We start from the raw sequence: 27,988 nt of genomic DNA on the forward strand, positions 1-27,988 counted from the left end.
CGCGGCGGTTTAAAATACTCGCGAGGGTCACCAATATTCCGATGGGTGAGTTGCGGAATTTAATTAAAAATGGATATAATAAAACAAACGGTAATTTTATTTTTGCAACGAAAATGTGTTCGTTTAGGTCTCTCGGAGAGGGTCGCGTCGGTATGTGTGAATGGTTCGCATGCTGCGTAGTGACTAAAGAAAGCAACCACAAACGATGATAATGTTTGTATTCCTTTTCCCCTGACCAGATGCTCACATAAATCACTATCAAGTCTGGCGTCTACTTTTACGGTTTTAAGAAAAACAATTTCGAATGCATAGCTAGTGTTGACACATTAACTGTCTGATAAAATACTTAATTAATGAGGGTGCAGTTTGTTGCCGCATAGACGAACAACAGATGTCACAGGGTAAGGCCATAACCTTCGTATTTGAATATGCAGTTTGAATGACTAACGTTGTTTTGTTTTTGAGAAAAAATATTAAAATTACAATTAGCAAAAATAGTAATTAAAGCGTATCGCTATAAGTATAATCCATTTGACCATTATCGCCGAAATGGTTTATGTAGTTGCAGTGGTTGCGACGCTAAATTTAATAGAGCAATCCGAGTTCATTTACCGGCCATTCCAATATTTTTTTATTCTATTAGGTCGATTTAAGCTAACTTACCTTAGTACGAAAGTTGATAATAACCGAAATACAGGGTGTCAAAGTGAATCTTTTATTTTATTTATTGTTGAATATCTCCTGACAGGCATGGGATTACGACACAAAATTTGGCAAGCGGGGGTTTTTTCGGATGAGAAATCTAAATTCGCTAACAAAAATGATGTATTACCCAGAGGGCGCTACGTACGTCTTTCAGCGCTAATTTAATATGTTCAATTTTTTTATCCCCCACTGTACATACTTTTTGAATCAAAACTTTTATTTTCTTAATATTTTTACTTAAAAATGTATACTACATTCATCTCGCTAAACTCAACTGTTTTTGAGATAGACGCATTTTAAATTTGCGACACAACATAATTTTTTGCATAATATCGTTGTAGTTACACCCGAAACATCATCTTGAAACCATAATAATTGTGCCAGTTTTCATATTTATGTCAGTGCATCGCAAATTCCATTTGAAGAAATTGCGATACATTTTTAAAATTCTTTATGGTTTTAAGTTATTATTTTTCTGTTTTACCCCATTTGTTTAAAACCTTCTTTCCGTGACCCAGTCTAGTGTGTGTATTAATTTAATGTCTTGATGGGTTTCTAGACGAGAAGCGAGTAACCATGTTATTCCTTACTGATAATTAAATAGGTATTGTGATAATTACTTTCTTTTCTTTGCTTTAGGAAGAACTTAAAAAAGTTGTGACTGGCTGAATGGCAAAAGCTTGTGCCAAAAAAAAAGTTATTTTTCGGCTGTAATTACAATATTATGCAAAAAATTATATTGCCTCGCAGACTTAATATAGACCAGGGCGGATCTGTAAAAATATTAGTACATTTGGACGTTGAGAGGTGACTCAAAATTTTTCGCAGAAGTTGCTTGAGAATAACTCAAGTAATAATATTTGAGTTATCCTCCCTCTCAAAAAGGTCCGGAACATTGTTTAAATAATCAAAATGTCAAAAAATGAATGAAAAAGTCGATTTTTTTATTCGTTTTTTGATTATAACTTTAAAAGTGTTCATTTCCGAGAAAAGTTGCACTGACATAAAAGTTGCATAATTAAATTTCCTACAATATAAAATTGGTTAAATTAAAAAATATTCACCCTTGTTGCAAAAAAGCAATAATTGCGAAAAAAACTATACAAAAACAAGTATTCGCATTTTACGTTTTTTTTAACCATTTATGCTACACCTAGGACCTTCATATTTCACCCAGAAAAACTTTATGATACAGTAAAACAATACTGTAAATTTCATTAGGATCGGTTCAATAGATTTTGCAAAATAAATTTTGCAATCTAGCTTTCGCAAAAAAATTCCTTTTTTTTAATTGTTACAGGACTGAAAATAAAGCAGATAGCAAGTTGAAATTTTTTTTTCGTATAGAAGTGTACTGTATCTTTTATTTTCAATTTGTAAAATTAAAATTGATTAACTGCCACGGCGTCAGGAATTTTTTTAAATAAACATTAATTATTGGTGCTACGCGCAGGACAGCGGATAGTTTGCTCCGATTGGGCATTTCAATGACCTTTGATAATGATACATTTGAATTTTTATTACATTTCGATATAAATAAATAAATTTGTTTATTGCAAAATAAAAACACATACTCTATCCTTTGAAATAACACTTTTTTTAGCAAAAACTTTCTTTGTTCATATATTTTAACTTATAGAATAAAAGTTTATTATTTTTAAACATATGCAATTGTTTAAACAATATTTCACAAACAATAATAGAATTAGTTTGATTTTTGTGGAATTAAAATATTAAAATAAAACAAAATATAGAGTAAGAAAATAATATATTAGATAAAGATTAGAAGAAATTTTGGTGAAATCAACTTGTGTGAATCGAACACCGCTGTCCTGCGCGTAGCACCAAAAATTAATGTTTATTTAAAAAATTTCCTGACGCCGTGATAATTATTCGATTTTAATTTTGCAAATTGCAAATGAAAGGTACAGTACACTTCTATAAGCAAAAAAAAATTCAACTTACTATCTGCTTTATTTTCAGTCCTGCAACATTTTTAAAAAATAAATTTTTTTTTGCGAAAGCTGGATTGCAAAATTTATTTTGCAAAATCTATTAAACCGATCTTAATGAAATTTACAGTGTTGTTTTACTATATCATAAAGTTTTTCTGGGTAAAATATGAAGGTCCTAAGTGTAGCATAAATGGTTGAAAAACGTAAAATGCGAATACTTGTTTTTGTATGGGTTTTTCGCAAGTATTGCTATTTTGCAACAAGGGTGACTATTTTTTAAATTTTTAACCAATTCTATATTGTAGGAAATTTAATTACGCAACTTTTATGTCAGTACAACTTTTCTCAGAAATGAACAGTTTTAAAGTTATATTCAAGAAACCAATAAAAAAATCGAATTTTTCCTTCATATTTTGACATTTTGATTATTTAAACAATGTTCCGGACCATTTTGAGTGGGAGGATAACTCAAATATTATTATTTGAGTTATTTTTAAGCAATTTCTGCAAAAAAATTTGAGTCACCTCTCAACGTCCATCTCAAAACAGATGAGCCCTGGACTAATAGGCGTTTATCTCGAAAACGGTTGAGTTTAGCGAGATGAATGTGGTAACCTTTTTTAAGTAAAAATGTTAAGAGAATATAAGTGTTGATTCAAAAAGTATGTAGAGTGAGAAATAAAAAAAAATGAACCTATTAAATGAGCGCTGAAAGGCGTATGTGGCGCCCTCTGGATAGTATATCATTTTTGGTGGCAAATATAGATTTCTTGTCCCGAAAAACCCCTGCTTACCAAATTTCGTGTTATTATCTCATGTCTGTTAGGAAATATTCAAGAATAAATAAAATAAAAGTTTAACTTGGTCACCTTGTATTTCGGTTATTATCAACTTTCGTACTAAGGTAAGTTAGCTTATATCGACCTATTTTAACCTCAGGAATCTAAGGTTAAGCTATGGCCCATTCTTTACCAAACACCCCGTATATGTACACTCTGGACCAAAATTAATCGCCCACCTTAAAAATGGGTCATTTTTGATGGCTTGTATTTTATAAACCTCTTGTCCGATTTAAGTGATTTTTTCAATACATTAGTGCCTTATTCTTTAGCAATATCCCTGTAATAATATTGTTGGTACACACATAATTTTTCATTGCAAACCTAGTGTATGAATCAAACTGCGTTTTTTTCTTAAAGTTCGCATCACCCTGTGGAATATTCTACCATCTATAAAATACTAAAATTAAAACCTAACTATAGCCTCATGTCTTCTCAACATTCTGTTTTTTCATTTATTCGTTTATGTTGGATAATAAAAAAGTTAAGGACTTTAACAACTAGCCATGTTTTTCATAGACACAGGGTGTTTTTAAATAAGTATGGCAAACTTTAAGGAGTAATTTTGCATGACAAAATAAAGTCAGTTTGCTTTACGAGAAAAACGTATGTCCACAAATGCTTGGTTTCCGAGATAGGGGGTGTTGAAGTTTTTCTGACAAACTGACGATTTATTTATTGCTTTAAAACCGGTTGAGATATGCAAATGAAATTTGGTGGGTTTTAAGAGGTAGTTATTGCACATTTTTTAACTACAGTTAAGAATTTAATATTCACCATTGGCGCACATACGGGTAATATGAGCCGAAAAATACGTAATATACTTAATATGAAGTCAAAAATGTATAAAAATTACCTACTTTTTTTTTAATTGTACCAAAACGCCCCATTATTTTTTTCCGACAAGTGATCCAATATGCATTACACATGTAAAAAACAGTACAAAATAAAAATAACATCTTTAGTAATAAATAAAAAAATTCCAGGAAATTGACATCTTCGGCGCATCCGACTGCGCATATGCCCCGTGAAAATTGTCCGACAAGGTTACCACATTATTGTAAAAAGGTTTTATGGTAGATACCGTTAGAATTATCCATGTGGTAATAAATTTATTATTTTTATAAATTTGACATATTTAGCGTGTCCGACGCGTCATATGCCCCAATATTTTTGTCCGACAAAATTGTTTTCACTGTTTATATGATAAACACCATTGATTAAAATAAAATGACCAATGTGGTCATAAATTTTTTTCTTGCATAAAATTGACAACTTCGTGACCGCTTGACAGACAAACGCCCCACTGCCATAATGCGCTAAGCTCCAAATTTGTCCGACTCCACCCAAATAAGAAGTACAAAAAGTTTCAACGGTGTGGTTATAAATAATAATTTTATATGTGGGCCTAAGAGCTATAAAGTTTATGCTGCTCTGATGCTTTTTGTGAGAGTAGGAAAATTATACATTTTTCGGCAAGTTCCGTTGTAATATTACACAAATTTAAAATTGAGAATCCAGTACAGTAAATAGAGGAAAAGCTTAAATAATGCCTTGAATATATTTGTTAGACATATTATGTTTGTTGTGTGCGTTATTTTGAAGTTATCTTTCGATTTGAGTTTGTTTGCCTTCTTTTAATAAAATGCCGACTTTTGCCTATGATGGCACACTTCAGGGTATCCAATGATGGCATACGTATGCCATTATAAAAAATCTAGAAGAAAAGCGTTTATAAGCATCCATTATTCACTATATAAATACTAATGATTAAATATCTTCGAAATCTGAAATTAAAATGCCAAAAGCTACCTATCTAATGTGCGTGGACCTTCATTTGTACAAAAAATAAGGACCAGTATTATAAAATTATAAATCTCTAGTGAACCAGAAAATGAATAAAAGCGAAAACGTGGGAAGAACGGTACGCTCAATTCTACTCCAGACCTGATTTAAGCTCAGACAGAAGTAAGAAGAAAATGCAATTTAATAAAGAAAAAAACTGCCAAGAAGGGTCTCGAAGAAAGTTTTCGTGGAAAAAATAGCAGTTAAGAAGAAGAAGAGCAAGCGGAATTCTGGAATGATCTAAAGACGAAAACACTGATATCGATTGTTTTTATTGTAATGAACTGTACTCCCTATCTAAATCAAAAGAAATATGGATTCGGTGTCAGGCATGCCATTCATGGTGCCATGCATAATGTGCGGATGTGGAAAAAAAGTAAAACAGTTTATATTATGAGAATTGTGTTTATAAATAATATTATTTGCTTAATGACATTTTAGTTAAGTTAAAGGAATATTAATATTACGAATTTATTTTTTAATTTTTGTATTTTTCGTAATAAAACATAAAAATTAAGTTCTTTTGTTTTAAAATAAATGGTGTGCCATCATAGGAAACGTGTGTCACCTATGATGGCATACTTGCTAATTCAAAAAAAAAATTATAAGCGTGCAAAAAACGTTCAAAATCAATATTATATTGTACAAACTTCAAAATGTAGCTAAGTTCGAATCATTTGGCACCACAAAAATGCTTACAAAATTTTAAATACGCTTAAAAATTGAGTTAAAATTAGGTATGCCATCATAGGCGACTTTCCCCTATTTACTTTTTAACTGCTGAGGCAATTTACATTTTAATGAAGGTCTTTAGGATTTTTCGCTGCAAGGTTGAAGGATAAATCTTTCACATGAGACTTACTAAATTAAATTTGACCTCCTATATATTTAAATAATTATAATATAAAAAATTTAAAAATCAAATTAGCAAAATTATTTGCGTTTTAAATAAGCACTATAAATTATTTTATTTTATAGAAGTTGAGCTATGTTAGTAGTATCATTGTATAACTAGACATATTATATACACAGACAGACTATTACTAGAATCCTTTCTTAAACAATGCCAGTATTAAGCAAAAAGAAATTTCAAAAATATTTTCAATTGCAAAAACGCAGTTGTTCCCAAAAGAATATAAATCTGTGTCACTACTTTTATTTTTATGTATCTACCTATATTTTCGATAAATGTATTGATAAATTGGCATCTCTAAAATGGCATTTGAAAATTGTTCTAATTTGTTCATAATTTATTTTTTCTACAATTACTTGATAAAAATGATAATATGCTGATAATAAAATGCTGATAATATCAGCAGAAAAAACCAAATGTATGACAACATTTAAATACCCACTTCGATGTAAAATCGAAATTGATGGGAAAATAATAAAGCTGGAAGCAAGGTTTAGATATCTGGGAATAGATATAACCAGTTACGGAGATGTTGAAGAGGAAGTACGACAACAAAGCTTAAGAGCAAGTAAAGCGGCGAGATTTTTTAATGACACAATCTGGAAGAACAAACTCCTAAGACAAGACACAAAAGCAAGAATCTATAAAGCAGCAATTAGACCTATATTGACATACACGGCGGAGATAAGACCTGACACATCTAAAACGAGACGACTACTAGAAATAACAGACATGAAAATACTCCGACGAATATCAGGGAAAAGTCTGTTGGATAGGGAGAGAAGCGAAAATATAAGAAGATCATGCAATGTAGAAGACATAAATGGATGGGTGAAAAAACGGAAACAGGAGTGGAACGAACACATTAGTAGAATGGAAGAGGATGATAGGATAGTACGAATAGTACGAGGTAAGTCCCCAAATGGACGAAGAAGTATTGGCAGACCAAGAAAAAGATGGTGCGATAACTTAAACAATTTAGGAGGCTAATATTGAAGAAGAAGCAGGCTTTAAAGCCTATATACAAGAAGGAAGAAGAAGAAGAAGACTTGATAAAAAAGATCACACTATTGCTCTAGCGCGTTAAAGTTTAAAAAACGCGCGTCGTCCGTAGCAACCATACATAATATATATGTTACAGTTCAAGTTGATTATCCAGTTGGAGTTGACTCCAACTAGTTGGAGTCAACTCTAACGGCTGGTTTCAGTAAAAGTTGATTATAAATATAAAATGAAGATTTATATTCAACATTTACTAGTAAAAGTAGACTCCAACTAGGAAAAGTATACTCTTCCCAATGCCATTTAGTAAAAGTTGATTCTGATTCACACAAACAGCCGATTCTAGAAATTAAATGTTACTGAATATGTTCAAATTAGTCTAGTCTGTATCCTCGCCCGCGTTAGGTAAATTACTCCGATTCGAATTTTTTGCACAAACTTACTCAAAAAGAGGTCCTTATAACAAATCTACTGGGTGTCGGGCAGTACCTTGATCGATAAATTGTTTAAACAATTTTTTTTAGACAAATTCACAAAAATAATTTTTTCACTTCACAAAATAATCTTCCTAACAAGTGCAGAAAGTCATACTTTTCCGCACGCGACTGCAGTTTGCCGAATGACGCGGAGTTCGGCAAGCAGTCGAGTGCGGAAAAGAGACCTTCTGCAAGCGTTAGGAACAATATTTTTTCTACGAGTCTTTAAAAAATGACCAAATCCTAATCAATTAATTTAATTAATATGAAAATACATACACAAATTAATTCTTTGACAAGGTTGTCAAAACCAAACTTTCAGCATAATTGGTTAGCATGACTACGATCTTGGTTTCCATGACGACGATTCAAAACCACTGTTATTGTCTACTGATTTGACTTTCGAATATTATGTCAAAATTATTTTATTTCATCGAATTCTCATTAAATTTAATTTCATTAAATTTAATTCTCGTTCATTCTCGTTAATTTCATTAAAACATGAACACAATAAGATATATTTGAAATAAATTAGTAAATAATATCTAAATATTAGTTTATTGTATGTATTATAATTACTTTAAGGCCATATTAACATATCTAAATTAACACGCGTAGGGAAAAGTAAAACGCTTGCGGAAAAGTAAAACGCGTGCGGAAAAGTAACACGCGTGCGGAAAAGTAAAACTTTCTAAACTAAAACGCGTTCGCGAAAGTAGACATTTTTGCATGCTCGTAGAAAAAAGGTATTTTGTGATTTTTCTCTAAAATTGATTGTTGTCGAGTTATACGCGATTTAAAATTTGAAAAATGCGAAAATAGCCATTTTCAAGGCTTAATAACTCGGTTAAAATCCATTATTATGAAAGTCAGAAAGTGACCAAGTTTATAGCCCCCTCTACAAGATCCAGCAGAAATTTTTGTCACTATTTTATTACTAAGCTTTATCTTTAATTATTAACAATGAGCGCCAAGTGCGTATTAGGCGGCCGTCAATGGTGAGTGCTAAAGAGATGCACCATTCCAGCCGTCCAATGGTGAATCTCACTCGCACTCACATTGACGGCCGCCTCAATACACGGTTAGCGCTCATTGTTGATAATTAAAAATAATATCTTATTAATGAAATAATGACAAAAATGTCTTCAGGATCTGATAGAGGTAGCTTTAATCTTTGATTTTTTTTTTAGTTTCTGACTTTCATAATATATAATATCGTATGGCATTTTTGCCTTTCGGACAGTTCCGGCGCCAATTACACCTTTAACCCTGTTTCAAGTAACTAGTGTCGATGTACACTAGCGCAGGGGGACCTACGGCTTAACGTGCTCTCCGAGGCACGGTGAGACGGCTCGTATCATTATTGGAAATGAAAATGGTTTGTCTTTGGCAGGGCTCGAACCCACGTGCACTGGCGTATGAGGCCAGCGATTATGCCGTTACTCCACGGCCGCTCGCTCGACTTTCACAATAATTATCTTTAACCGAGTTATTAAACATTGAAAATGGTTATTTTGACGATTTTCAAATTTTAAGTCGCTAATAACTCGACAACAGTCAATTTTAAAGAAAAAAAGGCCCAAAGGATCTAAAAAAAATTTGTACGAAGTGAAAAAATTATTTTTGCGAATTTGTTTAAAATCATTGTTTATCGCCAAACTTCACTAAAATCATTCATTATTGTACTCATTTGCCCTCATTTTCGGCAGTAAAGTATCACTTTGTTGTATTGAAAGAAGAATGTTACTTTACCTGCCGCGATTATTAATCAAATTAACCGAGATTGAATGTAAGTGGTCAATGGCAGCAATCGATTATTTATTTGAGTGAAATTAAAATTTATTTACTTTAATTATTAAAAATATTGTACAAAATTTATCTTATTAATAAAATTTGTGTCAAAAAGTAATATTCTGTAGTATTTCGCAATTATATTCATACAAAATAAGTCAAAACTTTACAGATTTAGTAATTAGGTAGGTATACAATATTGATACCTATCGATTAAACATCAAAACCGGCCATCGTGCAAAAGTCATCTGTCATTACTGTCATACGAATTTTTTATTTTGTCTAAAATTAAAAAAAAATTCCTCAAAGTTGTAAGTAAGTGTTAATGTTTTTTATGATTGACGATACAATTTTGTACGCACCACCTCAATACTCTTTATCGAACGCGTCTGTTGCTCGCTTCGCTTCATCTGCTCGTAATATCAGACTCGTTCGATAAAGAGCCACTTTACTGACTTGGTACATAAATAACTATTAAACAATTTTTCGACCACGGTACTGCCTAGTACCATCTGTCCGACAGCGAGTATAACTCCTCGTTAATTATAACAGGTAGAATGACAAATGAGGCGTCAAAGGAAATATTAATATCCAAGGATGATACTAAAGGTGACAAATTTAACCTAGGCTGTCTATCCGTCCGTCCGCGAATATAACTCCTCCGTCATTATAACAGGTAGAATGACAAATATTCTTCTTCTTCTTTTTGTATAGAGATTACTTTGTCTGTTTTTTCAATGTGCCTCTAGTAAGTTGTCGTTCCATCGTTTTCGTGGTCTTTCCACTGAACGTCCTCCTAGTGAGGAACCGTCTCTCGCTGTCCTGACTACATTCTATTCTATTCTTCTGTTTCTTACCCAGTTATTAATGTTATCCACCTTGCATCTCCGTCGTATATCTGTACTTCTAGCTCTGTCCCATAGAGTCGTACTATCGATTTTTCGAAGGGTTTTCATCTCGGTTGTTTCGAGCAATCTTTTTGTCCTCTCTGTGTCGGGTTGTGTTTCTGCCGCGTATGTTATTATTGGTCTGATGACTGATTTGTAAATTCTGCCTTTCATTTCTTTTCCGATATGACAAATGATGTGTCAAATGAAAGCTTATAATCCAAGGATGGTAATATTCATTTTTTTCTTTCATCCATTAAATCCAATATTTCCTTTGTCATCCATCTTTGCTTCCGTGGTCGCTGTTTTGTGAGCATTTCAGTTGCCGTTGCAAGGGCGTGTCTGATTTCCTCCCGAAGGCGAAAGTTAAGGATGTTTAATTATATGACAGTGTGCTAAAAAACAGTGCGAAAAAGTAAAACCCATTTAAAATACATTGTTACTTCAGACACACTTTAAACAAACACAACAAAACCTTTACATCAGCGGTTCTCAATCTTTATGAGTCATGTACCATCTAAAGTTTATTTTATTGTATTTCTATATTTTTAGATTGTATAATCAAGATTTACTATGTACTACTATTTTAAGTTTTTGTGTGTTTTGTGTACCACCGCAAATAATTATATGTACCACCAGTGGTACATGTACCACAGATTGAGAACCGCTGTAGAGTAGATAAAAATTATTTTTGTGAATTTGGTTAACAAAAATTGGTTAAACAATTTTTCGACCGCGGTACCGCGTGACACCCTGTGTATTTGTTATAAGGCTTGTAATACGGATGTACATATTTCTTTGAGTAAGTTTGTGCAAAAAATCGAATCAGAATAATTTACCTAACGGGGGCAACGTTACAGACTATACTAATAAGTAGTTGAAACGGTCAAAACAAAGAAATGCACACTCATAAAAAATGCACTTGAGATTCTCGTATAATCAAAATTTACTGAATCGATCCAGTAAGAGTCAACTCCAACTAGTAAAAGTTGATTTAAATTTTTAAAATCAACTTTTACTGCTCGTTTCAGTTGGAGTTGACTCCAACTAGTTGGAGTCAACTCTAACTGAGAATCAACTTGAACTGTAACATATACAATACAAACAAATTGAATATTCAAACTCATAAAGTTAATGATTTAAAAATAATAGTTTCATTTTATTAAGTGATTGTAGAAAAAATGTTGTACTTATGTACCTATTACAAGCAAAAAGTGACATTATTGCTTTCGAGTAATTACCTCTCAAGCAATAATGTATCACTTTTCGCTCTTAATACATAAATAACTATTTTTAATAACGTCGCGGGGATTAAACATTTTGAACTGCTGTTTCGATATTCGGGCTCCTGGGAATTTTTCACTAATTAACAATTTTTTTTTGTCGTTTTTTCTTCTTTTTTTTTCCTTGGAGTTATATGACTACGGGCCCTTTAAGGCTCATTCGCCAATACACCATTTTACAATATATTTTCCTATACTTAATATTACCTATCGTACTTTTATCCTGCTTAATTTATTTAAGAATTAACCATTGGTCAGTGGGGAGGCTACATTAGGAAAAAAATGGTTTTGCTGATACAGGGTGTTTCATTAATCATGTCGAATCTGTGAGCTGTAGATTCTAGACCTCAAAATATTAAGATTTGACCAAAATCACTCAAATAAAATATGGCTCTTTATTGAGTTACAGGGTGTTATTTAAAAATTTAAAAACTATTTTTGCTCAGTATTTTAAAACTATTCGACGTATTCTTTTCATGCTTGGCAGAAAGTGTATACCTACAGTCGAACCCGCTTTTATTAGAATCCATGTTAAAGGAATATCCCGAAACTTTGAGGTCCCGAAACGTTTCCACTAGCCACCGATAATCGGTTATTAGAATATCCCGGTTATAGGAAAATTTTTGCTTTTGCTTGACACGAAGGCTATTTCAATAAGAGGGTTCGACTGTAATTATTCATACTGAAGAGTATAATTATTCACTGAAGAGTGTAATAATTATTCATTCTTAACGATAAAACCGTTAGTTTTCGAGATATTTGAAAGTAAAAATTAAGCGGTACAATACATTAATCAAAATAACTGTGCCGTTGCATGTTGCCGTTGCACCAAATAAACTGCTCGTCAAAAGTTAGGGATATAGAAAATTATGCTGAATTTCATAGTTGATTTTTTCGCGAACAGACGGATTCCGGTATTTTTTTTTTATTTTAGATTTTTCTTAAGTATGTACACAATTGTGAAAAGGTTTACTCAAACTTATTTTTTGTACTTATACCGGGTGGAAGAAAAGAAATGTTTTTCTTATGTTAAGTTTGAGACACCCTGTAGGGAGAACGAGGTACAAATGTGAGTATACATCAGAATCGTATTGTAGTCTTATGTTTTTTGAACATGTTGTTGTTTGAATGTCCCCTATATCTTTAGAAACAAAAAAAATAGACAGTATTGTAATTTAACATGTGTTTTAACCGAAACAGAAGTTTGAGACGCCTTGTAGGGTGGAAAAGGCACAAAGGTGAGTATATCTCGATATTATGTTGTAGTTTTGTATTTTGTAAATATTTTATTTTTTTAATTCCTCTATCTTTAATAACAAAGAAACTAGACGGTATTACTCTTTAATATGTGTTTCTATATTGCACATGTGATGTGATGCATGTCGTCAATTAAAACACATATTAAAGAGTAATACCGTCTAGTTTCTTTGTTATTAAAGATAGAGAAATTAAAAAAACAAAATATTCTCAAAATATGAGACTACAACACAATATCGAGGTATACTCACCTTTGTGCCTTTTTCTCCCTACAAGGTGTCTCAAACTTTTGTTTCGGTTAAAACACATGTTAAATTACAAAACCGTCTATTTTTTTGTTTCTAAAGATATCAGGGACATTTAAAAAACATAATGTTCACAAAACATAAGACTACAATACGATTTCGATGTATACTCACATTTGTACCTCGTCCTCCCTACAGGGCGTCTCAAACCTAACATAAGAAAAACATTTATTTTCTTCCACCCGGTATAAGTACAAAAAAAAAGTTTGAGTAAACCTTTGCATACCTGTGTAAATACTAAAGAAAAATCTAAAATAATAAAAAAAATTAGCGGAATCCGTTAATCTGTTCACGAAAAAATCTACTATGAAAATTCAGCAGAATTTTCTATATCCCTAACTTTTGACGAGAGTTTATCTCGAAAATTAATGACTTTATCGTTACGAGTGAAGAGCCTGTTATTTACATAGAGAGTATTGTAGAATCTAAAATTGTGCTAATTTGGCAATTTCGCCAGTGACGTTACAATTGACGCCAGAGTAGTATCATCTTAGGTTATTAGTAGTATTGTACCATCTAATGTTTATTTTGCGAAATATCGCGGGATTTGTATTTCAAATTTTAAATTTATCCCCCACCCTCTCCGTGGGGGGTGATGTTTGGTATCATTCGATAGACTTTTGAAAAATATTGAACACGTATTTTTTAGTTTTTCGATCTAACGTTCATTTCGCGAAATATTCGCTTTTCTTTTGTGAAACTTTTTAACTCGCCCATCTTACGCCCCGCTCAAATCGTCAGATTTTTTAAATATACACTCTTTTGCATGTACTTAACTTACTTTTTATCTTAATCTGACAATTTCGAGTACTTTTAAGGATAGATTTTGTTTTCGGGCCCCCCTTAACGAACTCCCCTGTGTTAAGAGCCAATATATGGTAGAGGTACATCAGCAGGGCACCAGGTTTCTCCCCATATGATAATCTGACGCGCTCGAGTAACTGCAAAAATCCAAGCTTGGGCTCCCCTACCATTATTAGTATTACTCAATTATTTTTAAATCTTTTCTTTTTTATGTAAAGTATAATCATCAGTGGGTAGGCTGTAGTTACAGTACATGAAATTTAAAACTAGTCGTATTACTCCGTAGAGTAACTAGGTGCATTTTTCCGTTGGAACTTTACCAGCTGCAGACGGGGGATGTGAATTGCATAGTGTAGAATTCCTTCCCTCTCGTCTTCACTGCAGCATCCATTTGACTTGCAAATTGTAGAAGTCTTGGAGGTGTCACCAGGAAAGTGTACCAATAAGTTTTCAATTTAAAAATCTTTTAGTAATATTTTTAATATTTTCAATATTAATAATTTACTATTAAGATTGAAAACTACTTCGTCATGAAATTTAAGATTTAAAATGGAAAAAACCTTTAACAAGCGTAACCTTTCAAAAAAAATACTTTTATATTATGTTTTTGAGGGAAGTGACAGGCTGACACCATGTGTTGTTATTGACCATGGCCTAGATATGCGGCTTTTTAAAAGAAAATCATAAAAAATCGAAAGGTTTTTCTTTGACCTGTTCTTTCTATGATAAACCAAAGTTCATCTTTTATTATTGAAACCCTTAGGTACCGCGAATTAGGACTAAGAAGTACTTTATTACTGTTCGAAATTCACAACGAATATTATTGTTGATTTATTTTTTCCTGTTAATGTTAATAGCTATCTTGAATGTACTAATCCGGTTAGTGGTTAGTTGTTTTAAGTGAAACTCTTCATTCAATTTAAATATAATAACATATTATATTAGATTTATTACATCGTTGACTATGGTACGTATAACATTGATTTGATTAATTCATTGTAAAACATTTTTTTAATGGCATGGACTTTTAGGTCTGGATCCCGTATGAAAAAAAAAGTTGATTAATAGTAAGCTGAAAATTTGTTAATAGCTTAAGGGTGTCTAGTCGGATAAACTTTGATATATGGGAACACTGGAACAGGGGACGTTTTAATTGTGGAACAGGTTAAAAATTTGGAACGATCAGACCACGAAAACGGCACATGTATTTTGTCCGACAGAACAGACTTAAACTCTCCGAACAGAGATTAAACTCTCATGCAAAAATCAGACTGCTATTTATCACCAAATGGGCGTTGTAATGAGTGGAACATGTAGAATATGTCAAATGACAGGAATTATGACAGGTGATAAATAGCAGTCTGATTTTTGCATGAGAGTTTAATCTCTGTTCGGAGAGTTTAAGTCTGTTCTGTCGGACAAAATAAATGTGCCGTTTTCGTGTTCTGACCGTTCCAAATTTTTAACCTGTTCCACAATTAAAACTGCCCTTATTACAGTGTTCCCATATATCAAAGTTTATCCGACTAGACACCCTTACTTGCTATTAATCAACTTTTTTTTCATACGCGGGATCCAGACCTATTTATGTCAATTAGCCAGTCACAACATGAGATACTTAGTGTCATGTGTAGTGTGTGTGTTGAGTAAGTGTCTTGTTACTTTGCAAAGTCGACGTCTTGTATCCGAACGTCTGCGGTCTCTCCGGTGAGATTGTAAAACATAGCTAATGACATTAATAACAAACACAGTGACGTTATAGTTATTAAGTTACCAAGGGTATTATAAGGATAATAACGCTTGAAGTCAATGGTGTATAGACCGAGGCCCTTGGGCCCGAGGTATATAGGTACGTTGGCCGAAAGCGTTATTATTATAATACCCGTGGTACCTTCAACGTTTAACGTCCGACTAAATTATTCTTTATATGCAAAAAATTTGAATGAATTTTGAATTAATTAGTTTTCAAATAAGTACATTTACCAGAAATAGTTGTAACGTAATTGTGGTAACCATAGTTTTACTTAGAGTTTTATTTGCCAACTTGAGAGTATTTAACTCGTTATTTAAATTTAATAGGTCCTAGGGCGTTATTTTTCAATAACACGCCCTTGGGCGTTATATCGTACTTAATAGACTTCGAAATAATGTCATTATTTGTCAAGTAATAGACCAGTCGGACATTAAAGTGTTTAAAATAATTTCGGCATATACAGTGCGCTGGAATAAGGGTTACCACCTTATTAACTTAATTATTTTTAGCACATAAGCAAAACGATCGGACAGGTCGATTTTTAAAATTTTCATAGTATATTATACCATCAATGTTTCGAACTTTACGCGATCCCTCTTCAGGTGACAGGCACAAAATTTATTTTTTTAAATGAGAAAGTACATCATGTGACGCCTCATTTAAAAGCTTTTGAAGTACTGTTTACAAAAATGTATAATACTTTAATCCATTTTAAGACCGCAGGCGCAAAATTTCTTTCGAATTATTTTTAAACGCTTTAAATTTTTTCGAATCCTGAGAAAACTAATAAGTATTTTTGAAAACTTTAAACGCAGAATGAAATATTACAGTATTATCGAAGGTCAAAAGTCCCTGAGAATAGTAATGATATAATAATAGGAATAGTAATAATAAAAATAAAAATAAAAATAATAATAATATAATAATAATAAAAATAAGAGTACGCTGAGTACCGCAAGACACTCAAGATATGATCCAGAAAACAACACAGCCCATCAGTGTCTGGATACATTAAAACAAAAACTCTCCATTTATTCAGGGCGACTAAGGAGGTACAAAGTTAGTAACAACCGCAAAAGCGGCAATGCTCTTTTTGAGAGTTCTGAGAAGGCGTTCTATCGAAAACTCAATTCCACTGTAGAACGTGTCGATAAGACTTACCCAAGCCAAGAAGAAATTCATGAGTTTTGGGGAAATCAACTTTCCACACCAGCTGCTCTTAACAACAATACTGGATGGATAGAAGATACGACACTGAACTGCCGACACTACATTACTACCCTTTACGAACCCTTCACTACTGAAGAAGTCTCAAATATCATCAAAGAGCTTCATAACTGGAAATCTCCTGGACCAGATGGAGTTCAAAACTTTTGGCTCAAGAAGTTTTGGAGTGTTCATGAATGCTTATCAACATTAATTTATCATGTTATTTCTAATCCGCAGGATATACCAGCATTCCTAACTCAAGGTGCCACTTATTTAATACCGAAGGATCAAAATAACACCCAAGATCCAGCCAAATAGCGCCCACTTACTTGTCTTCCAACTTTGTATAAATTGGTCACATCCTGTGTAGCCCGGCGTATCTACCAACACTGTGCTCTGAACAATATCATAGAACCTCAACAGAAAGGATGCGCTAAGGGTTCCATGGGATGCAAAGAACAACTCATCATTGACTCGGTCATTTCTAACCAGGCATATTCCAAAAAGAGGAATCTTTTTACTGCCTTCATTGATTACAAGAAAGCCTTTGATTCAGTTCCGCATGAATGGCTTATAGATATATTGAGAATATATAAAGTCGATGATAATATAGTGACCTTTTTAGAGCATATAATGACAGAGTGGAAAACTAGAATTCACCTTCAAATACCTGGTGAAATTAACATCGAAACTGAAAATATCGCAATCAGCCGGGGCCTGTTTCAAGGAGATTCGTTGAGTCCTCTGTGGTTCTGTCTAGCTATGAACCCACTATCTCAGCTATTGAACTCCACAGACGCAGGTTTTAGCATTAAAAACAACAATACTGTAGTAGCGAAGCTTAATCATCTGTTGTACATGGATGATTTGAAATTAATGGCTTCCACTCGAAACCAACTCGATGAGATGCTAAAAACTGTAGAAACTTTTTCTAATGATATTAGTATGCACTTCGGACTAGACAAGTGCCGTATTTTAAATATAGTCAGAGGAAAAGTACAGCCCGGAGGATTCGATATGCAAAATGGCCAGAACATCGAGGCCATGGGTGAAAACGATATGTATAAATATCTTGGAGTAAAGCAAGCGCGGAAAATTGACCATAAACAAATGAAAACAGAGATAACTACAGAGTTTATACGAAGGGTAAAACAGCTGCTTCGCTCACAACTTAACAGTAGAAATTTGTTTAAGGCACTAAACACCTACGCATGTTCCGCGCTTAGCTATTCGTTTGGCATTGTTAAGTGGACAAAAACGGACATAGAGAATCTTCAGCGAAAAGTAAGAACACACCTCACAAAGGCACAAAAACACCATCCTAAAAGTGCAGTAGAAAGAACAACATTACCACGGAATCTAGGAGGAAGAGGACTTAGGGATATAGGTGAGCAATTAGATAAACAAATTGCTAATTTAAGAAATTATTTTCAGTTGCAAGCTGAGACATCTACTTTACATCGCGCTATTTGCGCAGTAGATGACACAACACCGATCAAACTGAGGGAACCAGAAATGCGCATAAACCACCTCACTAAAGACGAAAAAATGCACACCTGGATGGGTAAACCTCTGCACGGGCGACATCCCAATGAGGTCAGCCAAGACTATGTCGACAATACAGCGTCGAACTATTGGTTGACATCAGGAAAGATGTTCCCTGAAACGGAGGGTTCATTACTGGCCATTCAGGATCAGGTTATACCAACCAGAAATTACCTGAAATATATCGTCAAAGATCCTCAGGTTCAAAACGACAGATGCCGATATGGATGTCAAGCCCAAGAAACCATCCAACATATTACAGGGGGCTGCCAGGCATTTGCTGCTACTGAATACAAGGAACGGCATGACGCAGTGGGAAAAATCCTTCATCAGGAGATAGCTATCAAGCTGGGACTTCTCCAAACGGACCATCTCCCGTATTATCAATACGACCCTGAGAGTATGCTTGAGGATGGCAACTACAAGCTATACTGGGACCGCACTGTGCTCACAGACCAACAGTGGCACATAATAGACCAGATCTTGTACTAGTTAATAAATTAACAAAACAAACAACACTAATTGATGTGGCAATACCTAACAACAATAATCTACGTAGTAAATTTACTGAAAAGATCGCCAAGTACAGAGATCTGGAAATTCAAATACGAAGGCAATGGAGAATGCAAAGTACCCAGACGATATCGATTATCATGTCTACTACTGGAGTCATTCCGAAGACCCTCCTCGAAAGCATCAAAAAGCTGGGTCTGAATGAACATCTTTATAAGACCATGCAGAAAGCTGTACTACTCGCGACGGCCAGAAGTGTACGAAAATTTTTGGGAGATACACCTGCATTCCAAGTCACCTAGGGCTCGATAACACGGAAAGAGTCCCACCAGAGCTCAATCCTTTTGATACCGTAGGTATCTGGGATGAGTCAATTTTCCCCTTAGAGGGAGTGTGAGCCGTACGGCTAAATCTGGTAATAAAAATAATAGGAATAGTAATGGTGTAGAGCTCGAAGTACATCCAAATGGCGTGGTTATAACCCCCAACCCCCCCTGGTTACACCTATGTTTTTGGGCGCCATTAAATGTTTTACACACAGGCGCTACCACCTGCTGGCGCGGCACTGCCACTGACCAATGGTTAATTCTTAAATAAATTAAGTAGGATAAAAGTACGATAGGTAATATTAAGTATTACATATTTTTCAACCAATTTTTTTTGCTGAATTCTGGTAACATAGCGCAACTTTTTCTATAAAATAATTTATAGTGCTTATTTAAAACGCAAATAATAATTTTTTGCAAATTTGATTTTTAAATTTCCATGTAAAAGATTTATCCTTCAACTTTGCAGAAAAAAATCCGAAAGGCGTTTAATTAAAATGTAAATTATCTCAGCAGTTAAAAAAGTAAATATTGTGCAAAAATTACCCCTTTTTAATTATTTAAACAACGATCCCCTCATATAATTTGGATAGGTACTTTGTTGAAAATATCTTTTTTCTACGGCCGTCCTCAAACAGCCACTTTCCCGCACTATTTCGTTTTCGAAAGTTTCACTTTCCCGCACGGCGTGCGTGAAAGTAAATTTTACCGCACGGCGTGCGGGAAAGTAGAATACCTTTTAATATGATATTATAATATACTATAATACATGCAATAAACTAATATTTAGATATTATTTACTAATTTATTTCAAATGTATCTTATTGTGTTCATGTTTTAATGAAATTAACGCGATAATTTGATGAAATAAAATTATTTTGACATAATATTTAAAAGTCAAATCAGTAGACAATTACAATGGTTTTGAATCGTCGTCATGGAAACCAATATAGTCGTCGTGGTAACCTATTATATTGAAAGTTGGGTTTTGACAACCTTGTCAAAGAATTAATTTGTGTATTTTCACTCCTAAATAAAAATTGATATGGCTCTATTTTTGTGGCTTTTTTCCAAATGTACGGCCCTAGGAAAAATATTGTTCCTAACTCATGTGGAAAGTGTCTTCCCCGCACTCGACTGCTTGCCCGAACTCCGCTCTCGCGTCGATCGGGTCAACTGCAGTCTCGTGCGGGAAAGTATCACTTCCGCACTAGTTAGGAAAATAACGATTGTATTCGCCTCAACTTTAATATTAAATTTGTTCCAAACTGTACGGAATTATATTTTGATTTTATTTTATTTTATTAGGCTATAATGTCGAGAAGTAATTCCATGATTCTGATCTTAAATTTTGTTAGGGCTTTGATGTAATTTGACACAAATTTTGTTGAGTAACGACCGATGTTTCCGTTATACCTCGTTTTTGTAATATGATTATTATTTTACTTCTTTTATTAAGTTAAAGCGGGACAATTCACAGTAAATAATTCCCATGATCAGGTTGAACAATACGTGGCTCAGGTAACACACTTGCCTTATCTCATTGCCAGCCTCAATTGGCTCTTTTAGTTCTTGTTCCAGTTTTTACTTTAATTGTGTTGTTCTGGTATATAGGTACAGGGTGATTCATTAAGAATGTCCAATCTCTGAGTTGAAGATTCTAGACCTCAAAATATTAAGATTTAACCCAAATCACTTAAATAAAATGTGGCTAGTTACTGAGGTACAGGGTGTTTTATTTAAATATTTAATAAATATTTTTACCCAGCGCTTTAAAACTATTTGACCTATCCTTGTCATACTTGACAGAAAACGTATGTACTGTACATAGTGTACATCCTACTAAATTATAATAAATAAACGTTTCTGGCTATGCTTTTTCTCATGAGAATCTTTCAGTGCGTCACAGTTTTTCGATTTCTTTCTAACGCGTTAAATTGCATGTGACAGAAAAAAACGCACGTCGGTGATTACATTTCGTCGGTGACATTTATAACAGTTATTCTAGTTGTCAATATATGGCGCTATAATCGAAATAAAAATTATTTTCGAATTATATAATATATCTACGAATATAATCTCTACAATTTATAAGACTATACAAATATAAAAAATACCATTTTATTGATTGTTTGTTTTTGATTTGTTTTTATGCCAAATTGCAAATAAAATTTGACAACTGTCAGATTTAACAAAAATGTTATGTCACTAAAATGTATATTATCACGGACTTACCTTTTTTTCTATCATTTGTGACGCACTGAAAAATGCTCATGAAAAGAAGCATACTACCAGATGCGTACGACAGGGGGCATTGAATGGTTTACCCTTCCCAAATTCTACGGCACTGGTGGAATTGCTATTTTAGCGCAATATTTCGATTCTCCAATACTTTCTATGAAAATAATACGCTCTTCATTAAATGAAGAGTTATTGCGTATTATAACGTTACAAATTTTGTTACGTTAAAGTCATTAGTTTTCGAGATATTTGAAGTTGACAATTAAACGGCACAGCTATTCTGCCGTTGTTAACGAAAACGCCGTATCTGCAAAAATCTGAAAAAATTAAATTTTTACTTCTTTCTAACCCAAATGTGCATATCTATCTTATTTGCTTACTAAAAATGACATAAGTTAAGCCAAAATACATTAAGCACACCGCATCTTATGCCGTATCCTGTGTAAATGTATACGAATTCTTAAACAAAAATCGATTTTACTCGAATGTGATGTCTCTGTAGATACGGCGTTTTGACTAAGCACGGCAGTATTTTGATTAATATATTGTTCCCCTTCATTTCTAGCTTCAAATATCTCGAAAACTTAATGATTTTATCGGTATGAATGAAGAGTATATTATTTACATAGAAAGTATTGGAGAATAGAAAAATTGCACTAAAATAGTAATTCCACCAGTGGCGTAGAATTTGGAAAGGGTCAACCATTCACTTTCCCCTGTCGTTCGCCTCTGGTAGTACACTTTGTGCCAAGTATGATAAGTATATGTCAAATTATTTTAAAGGACTGGATACAAATAGGTAAAATTTATGTAATAGGGATGTTTGATTTAAGAAGATGGGTACGTATTTTCTGCTGCAATGCTATTCAAATGGGGATTCATTTTTTTCGAATCCTGAGAAAACTAATAAATATTTTTGAAAAATTTAAACGCAGAATGAAAGATTACGTTATTGGCGAGGGCCGAAAGTCCCTAAGAACTTCTATAATGTTTATTTTAATAAGCTACAGGGGTGAAAAACTAAGAGAAAATTTAGTGTGATATTTAATTTAAAATATCTCATTCAAAATAAACTTTTTGTTTATTCTAAGGGACTTTCTGCCCTCGGTAATAATATATTCTTTCATTCTGAGTCAAAATTTTTCAAAAATATTTATTGGTTTCTTCAGGATTCGAAAAAAATGAACACAATGTCCGTGGTAATATTTCCAAATCTATCTTTGTCATACAACGCACTCAGTCGAATAGAATATTGTCAGCATACTGTTAGTCAGACAGTGACAATCAGTGTGACAATTTTAAATATTTGACATGGCATCGGGAATATTTTGAGTTGTTGATTAAATAATATTAATATATAGTGTATTTGATAAATAATTGATTTAAGACGTGAACTTAATAAAAAGTTATTTATTGTGCATTATTTGTGGAAGATCCAAGCAGAGAATACATCAGGATAATATATTCTGTGATCGAAGTATTTTGTTGTTAAAGATGTTCAAAATTGTAAGCATTCCATAGTAACAATATATTATTAAAAAAATCACTCCAACACTTTTCCTCTTTTCTCGTTTGAGTATTAGTTTTTGTTGTACATATAAATTATTACAATCAGTGAATACATAGTTAGTGAAAAAATTTTACATTTATTAACTGAATTAATAATTTGCAATTATTAAAATAACAGTTATCCAAAAACATTCCAAAGCCATCTCTTTAAATTAATGATGACATTTTCAAGTAGAATGACATTCCAGTAATGTTTACATATCCATACCAGTGTTAATTTTATTACACGTAATTTGCCGTGTAAAGACAGAAAAAGTAGGGATACCCGTAAAATATTTGCGAATTATGTACCGATGGCCTTAAAATTTAAAAATTATTTGCACCCACTACTTTAATAGTATTTGAAATATACTTATCTTACTTGCCAAGAAGTGCAGGTACTTTTCACCCTACTGATTTAATAAATGTTAAATAAACGTTTCTAACTACTACCAGCGGCGTGCAGGGGAAAGTGAATGGTTGGCCCTTCCCAAATTCTACGCCACTGATGGAATTGCTCTTTTAACATAATTTTTAGATTCTCCAAATCTTTCTATGCAAATAATATACTCTTCATTTGGAACGATAAAATCATTAGTTATCGAAATATTTGAAGTTAAAAAGGAAAGAGCGCAATACGTTAATCAAAATAGCTGTGTCGTTTCATTTTCAACTTCAAATATCTGGAATATTAATGACTTTATCGTTACGAATAAAGAGTGTATTATTTACCTAGAAACTATTGGAGGATCGAAATATTGTGCTAAAATAGCAATTCCGTCAGTGGCGTACAATTTGGAAAGGGTAAACCATTCCCTGTCCCCTGTGGTATGCCTCTGGTAGTAGCTAGAAACGTTGATCATAATTTAGTAGGGTGTACGGTAACTACACTTTCTGCAAAGTATGACAAGGATATGTCAAATAGTTTTAAAGTTCTGAGTAAAAATAGTTATTAAATTTTTAACTAAAACACACTGTAACTCAGTAATGACTCATATTTTATTAAAATGATTTTAGTCGAGGAAATGAAACTGAAAAAATGGCAAAACCTCGCAGTTTTCTCGTTAAGCATCGATTTGTACAAAAATTTGGGATTAGGTTCATTTCACCCGCTAGTTCATTTTCTATATTGAGCCGTTGTACGCTTTTGGTTTTTTAAGGGTGAAAACTACCCCTAATTGTAAAAAATTATAAAATAACATTTTAAACTTTAATATTGTCAACATTTCGTTCTTATTAGTTACATAATGATTGTTTTATGGTTTAAGATATAATATCATAATATTTCAACCCTTATAACCACCCTTGTTGGAGCTATATATAAAAAATTGACTTATCCCAAAAGAATAATTTCGGCTTGCATCGATTTACATAAAAATTTGAGATTAGGATCATCTCACCCTGTACTTCATATTCTATATCATGTTCAAGGGGGTTGATTATTTTTAGGGGTGTAAACTAGCCCTTATTGTCAAAAATTTTATACAAACATTGTAAACTTTAATATGGGTAAAATTTGGTTTTAATTGGTTAAATCGTTAAATAATGCTTGTTTTATGCTAAAGGATATATCATATATATCATATTTCAACCCTCAAAACCACCCTTAATAACATTGCAATTTTTATAAGTAGATAATTTAATAGATCTATACAGAAAAAAAAGTAGAATTAAAGAATTACAAAAACATTTATTTACACAAAAATACGAATTTACAAATATGTACAAATACAAATACAAATAGTTTTTTAGTAATTTTCCAGTATATGAACTTCCCCCACATAGCTTCCTAATTTTTGGAGATAATTTTTTTCAAAAATTATTTTATAGGATTTTTGAAGAGCTATAAGACTATGTAAATTAAATTCCGTAAGATCCCTTACTTTTTAATTGGGGTGGCTTTAAAGGGCTCGATAAGGGGGTGTTTGCTCGTAAATAGAGGTTTTAAACAGCTATATGTTGCTAACTATTCACTGGGATGAAAATATATGCACAAGGAAATTTTAGTTATGTAAAAAGCTACAATTTAGTGATCTATCATTTTTTTCGTATCTCTAGTATTTTCAGAGATATTTTGAAGAAAATGGTGAAAAATACGAAATTGCAAAAAATCAATTTTTCTTAAAACTCCCATTTTTCTAAAACTAGGCTTTTTGAATGGGTCAAACTTCTTGGGTGTATTGATAATACAAATATAAAAGGAATTACAGAAAGGTGAAGACCAATTTTTAATTAGGAGGGTAGTTAGGGGGTTGTTTTCACTGATTTTTTCATAAAGTAAAGCAGGTACCGACTTTTTTTGATCATCAGTCACTCAATTTTTATGCTAGAAACTTTTTGTGTTTTCCTTTTAAAAGGTCCAATTATATCATTGAAAAAAAAAGTTTTCCTCGATAAATGCAAAGTTTTCCCGTTATTTGGCTTTGAATATTTCAAATGATACATTTGACGAAAAAAGCTAGCATTTAACATGCTGTATCTCGGTTTGTATTGGTCGGAAAAATATTATAGAAAAAGAATTTGGTTTGCGTTACTAACAGACACAATTTAGGTAGCAATAGTTTTATTGATTAAATGCACATTTTTCGAGTTGTTCTCAAAAAACTCTCTAAAAAAGTGGATTTTTTCGTCGAAAAACTGTTACTTTCAACCGCGAATAACTCGAAAAATATTGATTTTACGAAAAAAATAGTGCCACCCCAAGGTTTTAGCGTACAGCGGCATGATATAGAAAATGATCCTTGGACTATTCCCTACTTTCTGTGAAAATTTCAAGTAAATCCATGCTGGACGAAAAAATTGCGAGCCAAAATGCTTCATTTCCTCGATTATTTGGGTTAAATCATAATATTTTGAGTTCTAGAATCTACAACTCAGAGAATGGACATTCTTATGAAATACACTCTTATGGAATAAAATGATTTCTGCCCTTTTTAGGAAATGTTTAATAAAAATACTGAGACCCGTGGATTTTTATATACAGTGTGTCCAATTGAGTCGGCATCATATGGGAAACTTTTTTATTCTTAGTTTTATGAAAAAAAGTTATTCTTTATAAAAAGTTGTGCATGGTCTAAAACTTAAAATACAAACATCAAATATCAAATTTTATGAATATTATACTAGGGATGTCAAAAAAGATGAATTTCGATCAAGGGTAAAGTACCTTTATAGTTCAAAATATTTCATGTAATTAAATATTGGAACATAGATTTTAATTCTAAACAACTTTTATAACCACAACTTTCAATATTGTGAAAAGTAAAGGTACAGTCAAAACCGTTTTTTGGGACCGTGCAAGTTCGGAAAAGCGGCACCTCGTTTCATAGCTCAGCATCATTTTCAGCACTTTTAATTATATTGGCCAATTATATTAGTCCTGGTTGTCAAGGCCAATTGTCAAGGCCATAGCCCAAAAAATTATAAGAAGAAAAAGTAAGACTGAGGTTATGTTATTATAAGGTATGTAGTAAATAAAATTAATTATTAAAATGCAATACTGCAAGCAAAATACAATTAATTAAATTTACTTTTATATAATAATTGCATATCATCTCAATATTGTGGAGTAACATATAATTTTTTTACGGCCGTGCTAAAACAGCCACTTTCACGCACGCATTTCGTTTCCGAAAGTTGCACTTTCCCGCACGGCGTGCGTGAAAGCAAATTTTCCCACACGGCGTGCGGGAAAGTAAAATGTTTTGTAATATGGCATTATTATATATTATCATAATGCAATAAACTAATATTTACATATTATTTACTAATTTATTTCAAATTTATCTTAATGTGTTCATGTTTTAAAGAAATTAGCGCGATAATTCGATGAAATAAAATTATTTTGACATAATATTTAAAAGTCAGATCAGTAGACAATTACAATGGTTTTGAATCGTCGTCATGGAAACCAATATCGTCGTCGTGGTAACCCATTATATTGAAAGTTTGGTTTTGACAACCTTGTCAAAGAATTAATTTGTGTAATTTCACTTCTAAATAAAAATTGATATAACTTCAATTTTTATGGTTTTTTTCCCAACTCCAAACGTACGGCCCTAGAAAAAATATTGTTCCTAACTCATGCGGAAAGTGTCTTCCCCGCACTCGACTGCTTGCCCGAACTCCGCTATCACGTAGCACAAAGTAGTATTTTACATAAAAAGCTGGCCAGAACGAAAATTTCGAAAACTAGCATTTCGGGCCAATTGTTGTCCCTAAGGCGGGTAGTTATAATATGTGACGTCATCTGACACTATTCCCTTCTCAAATAACTTCTCCAAACAAATTTGACAGCTGTCACTTCGTAATACGTTTTGACTGCGTTTAGATTTGAGATTTTACTACACTTTTTTGTACGAGATGCGATTGCTGAATTTTTATAAATTACAAGTAATTTTTGTGAAAGGCTCAGTAATGAATATACCAGGTGAAGTTAAGTACACAATATTAAACCATTTTTTTTAATCTTAACTTTTTAGAACTTCAATCAAAATTAATCGAATTTTATGTATAATCTTCAATATAAACGAGTGTTTGTAGTTACTCTCTACCCATTGATACTGCATATGAGTTATCTCATTATAAAGATTAGACTATCTATTTTCATAAAATGTTTTCAAAGTTTCCACATGTTTCCACCAAATTAAATAAAAAGGAAAATAGTAGTAGATACAAGCTAATTTATGAATTTGTTATTAAACACCATGCATTCAAATGTACAAAAGTATTTGAAAACATAATAGAATTTATGTTTTTTGACTTGTACATACTTCAATCTAAAAGACCTAA

General features: G+C 32.6%; 1 protein-coding gene across 2 annotated transcripts in view; it reads left to right on the forward strand.

The window, feature by feature from the left end:
- The window catches only part of LOC126883910 (uncharacterized), a 132,748-nt gene that overhangs the window by 14,504 nt on the left and 90,256 nt on the right, over positions 1 to 27,988 (forward strand). The gene's annotated exons all lie outside the window — the stretch shown is intronic.

The sequence above is a fragment of the Diabrotica virgifera genome, chromosome 4 (assembly GCF_917563875.1).
Source record: "Diabrotica virgifera virgifera chromosome 4, PGI_DIABVI_V3a".
NCBI lineage: Eukaryota > Metazoa > Arthropoda > Insecta > Coleoptera > Chrysomelidae > Diabrotica > Diabrotica virgifera.